At 49.3% G+C, this 15,414-nt stretch overlaps 1 protein-coding gene and 1 long non-coding RNA gene across 2 annotated transcripts in view; one reads left to right on the top strand and one right to left on the bottom strand.

Moving 5' to 3' along the window:
• The window catches only part of SEMA4B (semaphorin 4B), a 567,312-nt gene that overhangs the window by 325,324 nt on the left and 226,574 nt on the right, over nt 1–15,414 (bottom strand). The window lies entirely within an intron of this gene.
• LOC138504876 (uncharacterized) overlaps nt 5,010–15,414 on the top strand; it is a 31,779-nt gene continuing 21,374 nt past the window's right edge. The window contains exon 1 of the long non-coding RNA XR_011280028.1: nt 5,010–5,451. This is a non-coding gene — a long non-coding RNA (uncharacterized lncRNA). The remainder of the gene's footprint in view (nt 5,452–15,414) is intronic.

Raw genomic sequence — 15,414 nt, forward strand, 5'->3', positions numbered from 1 at the left:
TTATGACATGAAGACCCCTAGGGCCTCATTACGAGTAGCCCGGTAAAAACGGGTTCATTACCGGCATGCCGGTAAGAGCGGGTCCGTGCTCGTATGAACCCGCTAATAGCGGCTGATTACGAGTGCGCGAGCACATGCAAACCCCTATGCCGGTAATGGAAATACCGGCATGCCGCTAAAGGCCCTCCAACCCCCCCGATAGCGGCATCGCGGGACCTACCGATACCGGCACCACCTAGGAGCAACCCCTAAATACCGGCCCGGTAATACCACTATGCTAATACCGGGTTCGCAAAACCGGACCCGGAAATAACGTCATCGTGCAGGAACGGGAAATGGGCCGGCGGCCATCTTTAAAAACACAATCCATTACAATCATCCAGAACGACCAGTCGATATTTGGAGAGCACAGTGGAAATCCATAGAGAATGTCAAAGGCTACCAGGAAGACCACCCCCCGGCTGCGGAAACAGCGTTACTCAGACGCTGAGCTCACCATGTTAGCGGACCCTCTAGCTGCACATGCAGACATAATTCAATCCCACGACAAGAACGGGAGGTGCAGCAACAAAAGAGGCAAATCTGGCAGGAGGTAGCCTGCAAGGTATCAGCCGTAGGTACCACCCCGCGCAGTGTGAGGGACTGCAGGAAGCGGCGGGATGACCTCCGGTTGAGGGTACGCAATATCATGGCCAGCAATCGGAGGGAGGCCATGTCCACAGGCGGGGTGCCCACCCCCCTGCCAAATTGATGCCCTGGGAGGAGACGGCTAGCAGATTCATCAGTCCTGAGTCCATCGAGGGATTATGCGAGATGGAGACGGGTGCAGCATCAACCGCGGAAGGAGGTGAGTGACCTTGCAGATCCCTGTAGGGGAGACCATGACGTAGCACAAGTGAGGTGGTAGAGAGTCTAGGCAAGGCAATGCATGTCCCAACACCCACATGACCATATCCAAGTCCAGATGGCAGCCAAACGCTGCCACACTGAAATGCATGCTGAGTGCCAATCCCATAACCAACACACAGCCAACACACCTGGGCCTTGCCCATGTGATACATCACACAAACCCCAAATCAACGGCATGCCACCTGCCATGCAGTGAATGCTAACATGCCCCCTCTGAATACCCTGCGTGACACACCTGTAAGACATGAATGCATGATCAAATGAATAATGAACAGCACCATCGTATGCCTCTGCCATGTCATACCATCACTGATGCCCTGCATCTCTTCTACCCCCCAGGCACCGATGAGGAAGAAGCAACCCAGGAGACCACCGCAAGGGCATCCACCTCACACCCTAAGAAGAGGGCTACCACCACCACCTCCGCTGGAGGCAAGCAGGCCACAGCCAGTGCCAGTGTGCCTGTGCGAGCTGGGACACAGCCAGCAACACCTGCTGTCAGTGTGCCTGACACACTACTGACCAAGCAGGCCACACCCACACCTGTCCAAGGGGAGGCCCTGGAAGCACCCGCCTCCACTGGAGAAGAACTTGATGCCATGTGGAGCCTGAGGGAGACACCGAGGTGACATGCCCGGCCACCCCGAGCCCCGTGCCCACCCCCTCATCCCAACACCTGCAGTCACCCACCTACAGTGAAGCTGATCCCTGCCTGCGTGACTGTGACCTACCCACCTCTGAGGAGTACAGTCCCGAAAATGACGTCCACGTGACTGCACAACCCACCGCTCCAGCCCCCTCAAAAACCCTTGAGACACGATTGTCGATGGTGGAGGCCCAACAGGAGGCCATGTTAGACCTACTCCGCCAGTACATAGCGGACGGGGAGGGAACCAGGCGGGGTATTGCCACAGCAATTGCGGGTACCACAGCGGCCATCGAAGCCAACACAGCCGCTGTTAATGCATCGGCTCGGCTAATGAGGGACTGCCTGGGGGCGGTGACACAGGTGCTGACTTCAATGCTGCTCCATATGCAGCAGCCACGGCTTGCAGCAGGTGTGGAACCTGCCAGCGACTCACCTTCTACCTTCACACCAGCTGCATATGTCCCCACCAGCCCAGTGCGCCAGACACGTAGGAGTGAAAGGCACACTGAAATTCCACCTCCGGACAGTAAGAAGTCCCGGAAGTAGTGTGGGGGGACAATGGGAGTGGGGCACAAGGTTGGGGGTGAAGGGGTGCATCTTGTGGAGTCTATTGGGGGTCTAGGAGTTTGTTGGGAGGGTCTGGGAGTTTGTTGGGGGGTCTGAGAGTTTGTTGGGGGGTTAGGGTGGGGGGAGTGGGCACATCATTGCTGTTGTAAATAATACACACGTGATAAGAAAAATCCATGGCTGGACATTGTTATTTTTGTGTGCATCCATTTAATGTGTTACGGTGTTCAGTGCCCAACTCCCAACATTCCCTGTGTGCATGTCCACATTGGCCCAGTGTCTGACTGACACATGTCTTTCATAGTCCCTGTGGGTCAGGAGTATTCGTGATTCTGTGCTTGGCGTACAGCATGGCCATCCCATGCATCATGTACTAGCAGGGGGGCTACTTCACCTCCGTCTCCATCCTCATCATCCTCACCCGGGGCATGCATGTCAATGTCAGGTGGCAGTGGTACATTCCTCCGGACGCACATGTTGTACAGCATGACACAGGCCATGGTGATCTTTGCCACCTTCTCAGGCCTATATAGGAGTGCCCCACCAGACCTGCTTAGGCAGCGGAAACACGCCTTCAACAAGCCAAAGGTCTGCTCAATCACAACATGGATACGGGTGTGCACACGATTGTACTCCTCTTCATGGCTGTTCTGCGGGTTCCGCACAGGGGTAAGTTGCCACGGCCTCAAGGGATATCCTCTGTCACCTGCAAGCAAATACAAATAGGTGTGTGTCACTCTGAGCTGCCACCTTCAGGAAGCACAGTCATAGCGGAAGCAATTTAGTGTGGGCATGCACATGTCCCTGTACGTGTATAAAATAGTCACCTAGATGCAATGTATACTGTAATGAGGTGTGGTACACTGGATGGGGTTCAATAGATGATGCAGGGTGCAATCATGCATGCTGAGGCGGATGTGCTGTGGCAGTGAGACAATGTTTAGCCTCCAATTCATGCTGTATATTCTTCACAATGCATGGTCACACTAGCCACATTGCCACAGCTGCCATCCTGTTCAGTCATGCATTGCTTGCCATCACCATGGTGGCCTGGTTGTGCCTCTTACTTGTTGTCATCCATATGCATTATTTGTGATATGTGGCCCAGTGATGTGTCATGTTCCGTTTGGCCGGTTCAGGTCAGGAGTGTTTAGCTCTGCATGCATTCTCCAATCACCGGCTATTGCCACCCAGTTGCAGTATGCCCCCCCTTTCCCACCCAGGTGCAGTATGCCCCCCCTTTCCCACCCTGGTGCAGTATGCCCCCCCTCATTTCCCACCCAGGTGCAGTATGCCGCCCCCCCCCCTTATGCATCCCTACACATCAGTACCCCAAAGCACTGCCATGGGACAGTTGTGCAACTCACCAAGCAGCCAGGCACGTGGTCCAGCATGTCGCTCCCTGTGACGGGGTAGCGTGGAGTTGCGCAGTACCATGGTGTTGCGCAGTACCATGGCATCATGTGTTGATCCAGGAAATCGGGCGCAGCAATGTGTGATGATCTTGCTGGAGTCGCATGCCATTTGCAGATTGATGGAGTGGTATTGCTTGCGATTTCGGTACACCGCTTCTATGGCATGGGGGACTACCAATTCCACATGGGCGCAGTTGATTGCACCAACACAATTGGGCATGACTGCCAGTGCATGGAAGCCTACTTTGGTGTCGGCTATCTCCTGGGCAGTCCGTGGTAGGGATATGTGGCTGCTTGCGTGCTTCAGGAGGGCATCCAGCACTTGGTTCAACATGCGTGAAAATAGTGGCTGTGAATGCCATGCAGCTGGCCCATTGTGTGTTGGTAGGTGCCTGCGGCCAGGAAGTATAGCACAGACACCACCTTTAGTAGCGGGGGGATGGCAGTGTGTATTTCTATGAAGCTGCCTATGTCGTTGTGTATCATATCCACTATGGTGGTGATGGTGTCCCGGTCCAACCGGTACAGGGTGTGGATCTGCTCAGAGGTTAGGTTGAATGGGCTGGGTTTGGTGTGAGGGATTAGTGGCTGCCTACGAGGCACTGCTGGCTGCGCTGGTGGTATTTGCAGGGCCTGTCTCACCCTCCTTCTCCTCCTGCGTCTCCTCTGTGATGCCTGTTGTTGCTGCTGTAGTTGTTGTAGTTAGTGCTGTAGTTGTATCAGTATTGGCATGTCCTCCAGCGCCATGATTGCAACAGCTAGTGGTGGTATTTTGGTGTTGGAAGGGGTGTAGTGTGTGGGTGTGCTCATTTTATACTGGCCCAGCCTCCATTGTCTCTACCTGTGGGGATTGTGGGCACCTGTGGCAGTTGGCTTGTTTCCTGATTGCTGTTTGCGGGTGGTCCACGATGCCTGTATGGCCGGCATCGTGCAGCCCGTGATTACCGGCTTCGCGATGCCGGTATTTGCATGTTCGCGTGGGTTGGGATGTCCCACTATTACCGGCATGCCGGTATTTGCTCCCCGAAGGGGCGCGTGCACGCGCCCATGCCGCTATTAGCGGCGCCATTATTTAGGGTGCTGCTAATACCGGGTTGCCGGGTCAGAATACACCGGAGCGGAAAACAATGCCGGTATTACCATACCAGCATCGTTTTTGCCTTACCGCCAACCTTGTAATGAGGCCCCTAGTCTTAACATTCCGGCATCCATTCACGCACAGGCAAAAATCACTGACATGTCAATTTCCTTCCTCAGGCAAAATATTCCTTTTCAACTTTGCTGTCTATAAAGATACTTTGTGCTTCTTCAGTGACGTCTTCAGAGAAGACGCTGAACGCTCGTCAGTACTTGTGACAGCTGCTGATATATTCTAATGGCCTGTCCTTCACAAGGAATTAAGTCTTCCCTCTTGTGTGTGCCCCCCTCCCCCCTCCACTGAACAATGCCTTTCTCTGAAACAGAATCCTAATCTATGTGGAATTAAAGATGGCAGCTAAAACTAATTAGGCTGAAGGTTAATTTGGCGTTGATGAAGTAGGCGAGGACACATTGAAGCAACGTCCTTGCTTTGCTTTCAGAGAGATAATACATCCAGTCCACACTTGAAAGCACGCCCCCTGTCAATCATTCCATGAACGAGCTGTACTTTAGCAGACGAGTCCCACCTGAGGAGGTGTTCATGGTGCTCCAGTGGCGGGGCCTGGCTCCTGGTTGGATCAGTGATGCTGGGGCCCACATGGAGACAAGGCCTTGGCATCCCCAACTCATTGTAGCTGTATCGTTCCACAGTGACAGCCGTGAACTCATGTCTACTCTCCCACCCTACGACCACACAAGGGCTGACGGAGCCGCACCCCAACGTTCCTGAGGGGAGCAGACGCAGAGGTCGTCGTGAGAATCAGAGCGGACGTGAGTAATGAATTGCGCAGTCGTTCTGATCTGTTGCAACCGCGTGTGTTGCACTTTCCCCTGAACATGCTTGCACTTGCCAGGCCCGGATCATTGTGTGCCAGGGGCACATGAGAAGAAACAACGTTCCTGGCAGCAAACCCGAGTAATCAGGTTGCCAAGGTGAAGATTGGCAGCAACCCTGGCCAGGTTCGTGCTCCCTATAGGGCAACAGGGCAATGCCCGAACCACACACACACAATGCTGTCCTAGGCCCATTTTTTGGGGCTAAAGTGGGGCAGTTGCGGCCAGTAGTTTTGACCAGTGCGATAGAATAAATATGCTTTAAAATGCACCATTTGCATCACATAGTATCAAACCCCCCCACCCCTTGGGTACTAATCAAAAAGTCTATCCCAAAGGGCCATGTGCAACTGTGGGTCACTTTTTCATTGGTGCTCAAGACAATTGTACGCCCCAGTGCGACCCTGGCCCTGGCGCTTCAGACGGTTTACCAGGAAGAAAACAGGAAATTCATCCTACAAGTCGCCGTCAGATTTATGACATTTCCTGATAATCCATAAAAATGTCATGAAATCGACGCAAATGAAACACACCCTAAAATTTAGATTTGAAAAAGGAAACGTAAAATATAGTTGACTAATGTACCTGCCAACTGATTCACATGAGACCAAACGCAGTGAGGCACCATGCGTCACCGATTAGTTCATGTCAGTCTTTCTTCTGTCTCTAGTGAAGAAGCGCATGCTGAGGTTTTGCACATGCAGCCATGAGGGAGATGGGGTGGAGTAGCGGCACATAGAGCGAGGTGGGAAGTGGCATAGAGCAGTCGGCGGCAGTTGGAAAGGGTGAGCCGTGTGGGTGCTGGAGTCAGGGGCCCCCCTGGAATCCATGCTCAGTGGGCCCCCCCAAACTTGGCAACAAATCGCAGGTGTTGCCTCACTCTGGGCCAGCATAGATTACCACGCTTATGCAATACGCACAAACATGCTGCTGCAGGGGTACGCCGCACACTGCACTAAGAGAAAGAAATAAATATGTGTTTGAATGCAATATACAGACCACTTTCTGAGAGAAAATGTCTAAAAAGCCAAAGCGTTTGCAATTGTTTTGTAGGGTAACGTCCATCCAAAAATCCAATACATGCAAGTCACCAACAGTGCACAGGAACATTAATGCTTTCATTAATGTAATGCTTTGCTATTAAAAATGCCATTCCACAATGAAAACATGTCCAACTGGCTGCACAATGTAGACCAGTCTATAAACGTAATAGCATATTACAGTAAAGCATGGCAGGCCACATTTAGACATACCTAGACTGGTTGCACAAAAAAGGCCAGTCAAAGCAATAAAACTTATCGAGGTGATTTTATCACAGATGCCCAGAAAAATATACAATGCTGCAGTAAGAAACGGCTGGACGGGCAGCACCCAAATGCCAATCGAGCCTGGTTATTATACTTAGCAGATCTGCTTTATCAGAGATGCCCAGTTAAAGAAAAGTCAAGCCAAACTAAGAAATGACTAGACTGGCCGCACCAAAAGCCCCTAGTCACTAACACCACATATCATGCCTGCTTAGCCTGGACATGGATGGCCATTACGATCTATCGCACAAAAAGAAAGAAAATATGTCTTTTTGAAATCATAGAGCTCCTCCACCCCATGACATGGAGGCCTTGAGCCTAGAGGCTTCTTTGTCATTGGTGGAGGGAGCCCTCGGGATTAAAAAAGAAATTGTTTCTTTTTTTAGTCACTCTGCCTTCATAAAGAAATTATTTCTGTTACACGTGGCTCTTCTCCGTCCAGCTGAATGAGATGGACTTAATTACTCGATTGGACAAAATTCAAGCTGGTTACCTTTGACGTTTGGTCAGGGAGATAGCCACAATATTGTCACGTACACATTACACTCTAAAAGCATTTCTGAGCACCTCAAAGGGTGAGTGGTGCCAGTGACTAGTGTGAAATGCAGCCAAAAGCTGTTAAGAATGAGGGCGCGCAGTGATCTGACACAGCCTCTGCTGAGTTTTCCATCGGGGTGGAGCTACAACAAACCACACAGGAGTTCCGTGAGCCAGGTTTAATCACGCTGGCCATGTATTTTGAGACATTGGGCAAGTATGCACTGTATGGAGTGTTTCAGGTGATGTGGAGGGCTGGCTGGATGTATAGCCTTTGCATAGCCTTTGTATCAAGTGTGGGTTTGCGTGTTCATGGAAACATGGAGCGGGGATTCTCAGCTCACATGCTGCGAGTACTGGGAAGTGGCAGATTCAGGAGTTGCCAGTCGGTTGCGCCAGGTATGAGGGGGCACGGCAGGCACCCAGGCATGCCACAGATATCGTGTGATACATAATATCAAAATCCCATGGCATTAGTTGTGGCTCGGGCTGGTCTAGTGCCACGATGCGTTTGGCCTTATATGCGGCACTACAGAACCGCAATGAGCTTTGGCTGATACGGGTATTTCACCACCCCCATTAGTTATATCTCAAGTGGCCTGTTGGTGCCTCTATTTGTTCTGGCGGATGTGTGGTGCAAGCTTGCGAGGCTGCATAATCCTGGCTCACAGGTGGTGCAGTAGCGCCATCATTCTTCTCGCTACTTGGTGGCCCTGTAGCGCCAGAGGCAGCCGAGGATGCTTTCATGGCCACATTGGCAGTGCTACGCAACTATAGACACTCGGGCTTAGGAGCGCTGAGCAGGCCGGCTGATCAGTGGTGTTTCTATGGCCATCTTGGCTGCCTGCCAGTCTTGCTCACTGAGATGGTGGAGGCCTGCGCCAGCGAAGAAGTTCAGGGTTAGGGTTAGGGTCAGAGCTTGGGTCAGGGTCAGGGTTAGGGTTAGGGTCAGAGCTAGGGTCAGGGTCAAAGTTAGGGTTAGGGCCAGGGTTGTGGTCAGGGTACGGGCCTGGTCAGGGTTAGGATTATGGTCAGGGTTAGTATCAGGGCTAGGGTCAGGGTTCTGGTCAGGGTTAGGATTAGGGTTAGGGTTACTGCAGAGTAGAGAATTTCAGTTAGGGTTAGGGCTAGGGCCAGGGGCAGGGTACGGGCCATGGTCAGGGTCAGGGTTAGGATTAGGGCTCGGGTTCTGATCAGGGCTAGTGTTGCCATCCTGCAGAGTGGACATTTCACTTAGGGTTAGGGCTAGAGTCAGGGTTTGAGTTAGGACCAGGGATAGGATCAGGGCTCGGTTTAGGATCAGGGATAGGATTGCCATCCTGCAGAGTAGGGAATTTCAGTTAGGGCTAGGGCCAGAGTCGGGGGCAGGGTATGGGCCATGGTCAGGGTAAGGGTCAAGGGTAGTGTTAGGATCGGGGCTAGGGTAAGGGTTAGGATCAGGCCTAGGGTTAAGACCAGGGCAAGGGTCATTGGTATGGTCAGGGATAGGATCTGGGGTAGGATTAGGATCAGGGCTAGGGTAAGGGTTAGGATCAGGCCTAGGGTTAAGACCAGGGCAAGGGTCATTGGTATGGTCAGGGATAGGATCTGGGGTAGGGTTAGGATCAGGGCTAGGGTCAGGGTCAGGGCTAGGGTGAGGATCAGGACTAGGGTTACTGGGTTACTGGGTCAGGGTTAGGGTTATGGTCAGGGCTAGGGTCAGGGTTATGGTCAGGGTTAGGATCGGGGCTAGGGTTAGGATCAGGGCAGGGGTCAGGGTTATGGTCAGGGATAGGATCTGGGGTAGGGCTAGGGTCAGGGTTAGGGTCAGGGCTAGGGTTAGGGTTAGGATCAGCAGTAGGGTTATGATCAGGGCTGGGGTCAGGGTTATGGTGAGGCTTAGGATCAGGGGTAGGGTTAGGATCAGGGCTAGGGTCAGGGTTAGGGTCAGGGGTAGGGTTAGGATCAGGACTAGGGTTACTGCAGAGTGCGAAATGTCAGTCAGGTTTCCGGGCATTTGCTGTCAATGTGTGTATGTAAAGAATGTTGGTGATGATTAGCCTTTTTTGATCAGTCTGAACCCTAAATTTACTATAAGATGAGTCTAGTCCTACACAGGAAGAGAACCTATAACTTACATTGTAACGCTCTGAACATACAGCACGCCTCCTTGACTCAAATCTTTCACCAGTTTGCTTTCTTCATGTTACGTCTGAGGAAGTGCACTCGAAACACGCAATCTATTATGTGCACCGACTTGCCTGCCTCTTGTCCTGACCTCAATCCTGCATCAAAGCAGTAAAAAGGGATTGTTTTCTGAAAGTTATTAAAAGTAACATTTAACAAGCTGCACATCGCCAGGTGGCCTGCTCCCCACTCCCCCCACAAGAACTCCAGTAATTATCTGATCGCACCCCCTCAGGGCCAGACTAAGACTCACCCGCCAAAACCTCGCCTGAATCATAATGGACTTCGCCATCACACCTGTGGAAGCGGGGGGGGGGGGGCGGGAGAGGCAGAGCGCGCCAACACGAGCTTTGCTGACACAGCTAAACGAGGAGGGGGAGGAGAGAGGATACCGTCTAATTCTGAAGTAGAATGCGGACTCTCTGCCAGGCGATCCAATGAACAGCTCACACTTCTTGTGTGTTTTTGCGTCTGTTTGTCGTGTGTTTTTGACACAGTGCCAGGCTCGGACTGGCCTATAGGACAACAGGGCAATGCTGAACCAAAAATGCAAAATGCTATTGTGCGCCTGTTTATTTTGGTCCAAGAGGGCCAGTCTATTGGTCAATGTGGGCCGCTTGAGGAGTTACTTCACTCTGCGGCTAGTCGTTTTGACCGTTGTTGTTGAATAAATAATCTTTAAATTGCACAGTTTGCATCACATTTTATGAAAAAACTCTTCCTTGGGTACTACTCAAACAGTTTGTCACAAAGGAATTGTGACAAATCAACATCCGGGGCACCAGTGGTCCAGGGGTGAATATTTATTTCTAAACCATCAATCAACCCCACACCTCTAGTACACCAGAAGGGATACAAACAGATTGGAAACACAAGCAAATTATAAACCTCCTTGTCCAATTTTGGTAACGTGGACAAACGACAGGCTTATCTCTGCAAGGTGGTGGATCATTGGTTAGTTGCAACACAGAGAAAATACAATTATTACCCAATGATAAAAGCGACTGTCCAGTCAAGGTTATATACAAATATCTACCTTATTATTAATACAACAGACAGTGCTAGCACACTACAAAATACAACCCACCCTGTAAAGAAACACAGAGGACAGACAGTTTCACAAAGGAAAGGGCTGCACTCTGGATACTGACAGGAGGGTAGTCGGTAAAGCAAATAGTCTTAACTGTTCAAGGTTATTTGGTTTCAGCACCAATGGAGCAAGGGGTCGTAAATGTCACTAGGGGCCTTTCGGAAAAGGACCAGGGGGACAGAACCACAATGTACCTGGTGCTTGAGATGTTCTTGATGCTCGACAGCATTGAGTTGGTTCTAGGACGCTTTGCAGCTCCTGCGACATTTCAAGACGCGAGAAAGCTGTGGATATCAGGCGGCAGGCAGTTCGGCAAGCGAGGCTGGATGGACGACTGCAGGCTGGCCGACACGGCGGCTCAGGGTCAAGAATCATTGTCTCTGTGCTGGTTGGTAGCTGTGGAATGCTGGTCGAGGGGTCTCGGACGGCTTGAGTGACTACAGCGTGACAACAGCCAGTGGTGCAGCCGGTCGCGATTCAAGGGATCGACTGCCTCGAAAATGTCCTTGAAAGATGGACGGTGGTTGATGCTTGTGTGGCACTCCTCCTAGCTTCTTTGTAGAGCTTGTGTCGTCCTTTATGGCGGATGGCCCAAAGCTGAGGAGAGTGTTTGCAGGAAATGGCCTTGTCCTTTGTTCAGGGACTCTCTGGCACTTCCCACCTTGGAAGCTGGCAGAACCCAGCAGGGCACACTGTGTGCTGGCTCAGTAGCGGTTCTGGAGCTGCTGGACATCTCCTCTGAGTCCGGTATCTCCCTCTGTTCCCTGGGAGATGTTTAGGAGAGGGATCTTGCTTCCCTCTTGGAACTCCTGGCATTACAACACTGGCAAAAGATGTAAGGTAGACTATACCTTCAGCCAGGGTCCTATGCTGAGTTCTTCTTTCCTGGTGAAGCCTTCAGATGAACTGCTAAGTGAGGAGCTCAGCCCTCTTTTTAAACCAAATGGGCCCCAGTGATTGGTGCAGGCTAAGCCTACCTTAAGGAACCAATCTGGGGTCCCCACCAACAATCTTCTGTTATGCATGAGGTCAGGACCAGAGTGCTTTGCAACAGGGAAGGTAAGAGGTGACAACATGTACTCCTAAGTCCCACCCATCTTCCTGCCTGTTGTAGTTCAAAGTGTCTCTCTGGTTAACTGAGCCCTCTGTGACGCTTGATCAAAGCACAGGTCTCCCTTAAAGTTTGTGGTGAGAACAGACTTTCTGTCTCGCTTAAATTGCATACTTCTCCCTCTGAAAGGGGTCTGCTTTGCACGGGTTGCCTATGGTAAATAGTGGACCCAGACATGCCATTCACTGTTCTTCATACAGAGGGGTGGGAGCTAGCTTCAAGGTGACACATTGCATACCAAAGAGGTGTTAGCCCCGCCTTCCTGCTGTCTGTCCTGCGACCAAGTCCCTTTAACTGGCTTGCCTTAATTAACTCCAATCATTGTGTGCTGCCACCAGCAGTTGAGATAACAGGAAGGCAGATCCATGGAGCCTTTGATATTTTAATTAGGCTGCCAATGGCCGGAGGAAGGTGTTCCTTCCCCTTTTTGTGAGATTCTTTGATGTACCCATGGCCATCACATTCCAGCTGAACAAGACAGAGGAGGGTGTATATCAAAGAGGTGTTAGTACTCTTGCTCATTGTTAAGTAGTATACTCAGGAGACCCCCGGCCGGCCCATAGAGCCTAGGTTTGCTCCGAGAGTACTTTAAGACGAGATAGCTGCACCTTGAGATGGATGTGGGTGCAGATTTATTACTCCAACACCAATCAATAAGGACAACTCAGTGGTTTGGCAAAGGGAGTCCGTTTAATGACAAGTACAAAAAACAGGGCGTCATGGCAATCAGCAGTGATGCGATGGTCTGTCTGCTTTAACTTTACTGAACTTCATAAAAAACACATTTATACTGGAAATTCGTCATAAGTGACGTGTAACACTCAAAAGTTAATAAGCATTTCTATTGGTTCGGAAAAGGTAACTTTAATATAGGTGCTATATCTGTATATGGTAACGGAGTGAGGGGATTGGGTAAATACTGTCAGGTGGGCATCCAAGCCCTTCCTTCAAAATAACTACTGTAGACATCACTAAAAGTATGACGTCCCATTGGTTCTACTACTATAGGACCCTAGGATGTGTGGTCCATTGTGATTGGGTTGGCACCAACCCCATGCATACATTTCCACTTTACTTAGCAGCACGCAGAATGGTCAGCCAGGTGCAGGGTTCCCCTTCAGCTACCCAGCCTTCCTCCAATTAAGATTACAATCAATCATCACTTCAACAACAATGTGTCAATTATGTTACTGTGGTTGGCCTCAAAACTGTATCTTCTGTCTGGGAAAGTTCCGATTTCTCCTCCTGGGCGGATGCCAAGCGTAGGTGTGAACTCGTGCTTCTCCTCGCTCGGATGGTCAAGTGATGCAGACACCGTGAATTTTCCTAGGTTCTCTCAATTCGTGCATTTAATTCTTATTCGGCTTGCAACCTGCCTATGCTTCCTTATCTTGACCTTTCAGAGACAGGATATTCTGTTCTTAAGTTTCAACTAGATGTAGCTATTGTTCGTTCCTTCTATTGGTGCGACCTTGGCTCTCTTGGCAAGAGTTGCATCTGCTGAGTTTTGATTCAGCCGTCTCTTCTCATTTTGCTAGAATATGAATCTTGTCTTGTTTGGCCTCTAGTAACCTGAGTTGATTCAGCTTTTCATGTAAGATGGAATCACACTTATAATAATGTGCTTTGTTTTGAGGTAGATTATGTACAATGGCGCTTGCCGCACTATTCTTCTACTTAGCATAGCAAGCCACACTGTTTTCTTAGCTTTCTTGCGGTTTCAAGCATATGTACAGGCGTTAGCTGGTTGAATATCTTCATCCTGCTTACAGCTGAACTCTCTTACGCTTTGATAGCTTTCTATTACTTTAAGCTCACAATCTCTTTTCTCATTGCGTTTTGTCTCCTTGTGTCATTCTTGGTTCGTCATTTGTTCTATCTGTGAGTCCGTACGGGCTCTCTTGACGTCACCATTCGTCTTCCGTTAAGACCTGTTTGGTTTCTTCCGGGACGGTACTTAGGCAATCTTCATTTCGTCTCATTTGTTGGTAGGGTTTTCTCAATGGATACCTTACTGGCCATGGTTTTCTGGGTATTGGTACTTCAATATAGGTGTTGCTCTTCTGAAGGGTACTGGGCAGAGCCCTACTGCGGCTGTCTGCTGGTTTATTTGCTCATCATACATCACATATTTTGGTGTGAACGTTCCTGGTACTTCAAAATGGACGATCAGAGTGCAGGCTTTATTTGGGACCTCCTCTACATTCCCCCCTCTGGGAGATTCATTGACCACTTTCACCTCTTCTTTGGATGCAATTCACTCGATTCTTCTATATTTATCTTCACTCCATCGCCTGGGTTCATTCCTTCTTCATCTTCTGGATCTATACATGATGGTTTGAAGAAGTGTCTATTTGGAGTCCATATTTTTATTACTTCTTTCAGGCTTCCTGCTGTCCTTACATGTTCGTTTTTATTCCATGTCATTAGTTGACATTGTTTGACACGAAAGGACCAAAAAGAGGGTCTCATGCCTGAGTGTACCCTTATATATTCGCACAATAGAGGACTCAGGTTGATCGGTTCTATGGGGGATATTGTAGTCAAATATCTAATTCAGAGTTTGGGATCGCCCTCTTGTGAGGTACTTGAGATTGCTTTAAAAACTGCTTCATAGATGAAAAAATAATTTATATTAGATTTCTCTATCCACAGGGTATAAAAAGAGGATACACATATATGTATTTCTATTGGATACCTGTATTCATTTTTCAAAATTTCCTCATAATTCAGGTCTCCCTTGTTATTTCTTCTGCTCTGGTCTTTTTCATAATTTTACCAGAGTCTTTTTAGAGATAATGGTGATTCACATCTTTCCTATTGTGTAACAACATGAATGGTGCCTTTTCTGTCCCTCTCTTGCCCCTCCATCTGCAGGTGGGATCTCCTGGCATTATCCGACTAATTACCCATCCGTCGACACAGCAACCCTTAAGTGTCTGCCCAGCCCTGATGAATGTGGCCTTTATCTAGCCTGTGCCACTGAAACCGGTAGGCTTTTTGTGGCTTCTTTACCAGGAACAAACCCAGACGAGCAGATATACATGTTTTCCTGAAACTCGTCGGGCTTTCTCATCAAATTCTCTCACTCCCCCTCAAAAAAGATGCAAATCACCATTATCTCTAAAAAGACTCTGGTAAAATTATGAAAAAGACCAGAGCAGAAGAAATAACAAGGGAGACCTGAATTCTGAGGACATTTTGAAAAATGAATACAAGTATCCAATAGAAATACATATATGTGTATCCTCTTTTTATACCCTGTGGATAGAGAAATCTAATAAAAATTCTTTTTTCATCTATGAAGCAGTTTTTAAAGCAATCTCAAGTACCTCACAAGAGGGCAAACCCAAACTCTGAATTAGATATTTGACTACAATATCCCCCATAGAACTGACCAACCTGATTCCTCTATTGTGCGAATATTAGTTGACATTGTCCATTTGGGCTGCAATAAACCCATCTTCTCAAATAGTTTCTGTGCTTCCTGGGATAGAGAAACTTTGTACTTTCTGGTGCGTGCCTGCTGGCCTTCACAAAGTCTCTTATTTCTTTATCAGTCAGGTCTTTGGGCTTCCATTCTGGCTCGACATCCATCATGATCTTCATCCCTATGGCTTTCTTCGCAGTTTTCTGGCATTGCAAGATTATTATCTTGATAACACAAAATCCTAGTAATATCATCACTA

This window comes from Ambystoma mexicanum, chromosome 11 (assembly GCF_040938575.1).
Source record: "Ambystoma mexicanum isolate Mex_15411 chromosome 11, UKY_AmexF1_1, whole genome shotgun sequence".
Classification (NCBI taxonomy): Eukaryota; Metazoa; Chordata; class Amphibia; order Caudata; family Ambystomatidae; genus Ambystoma; species Ambystoma mexicanum.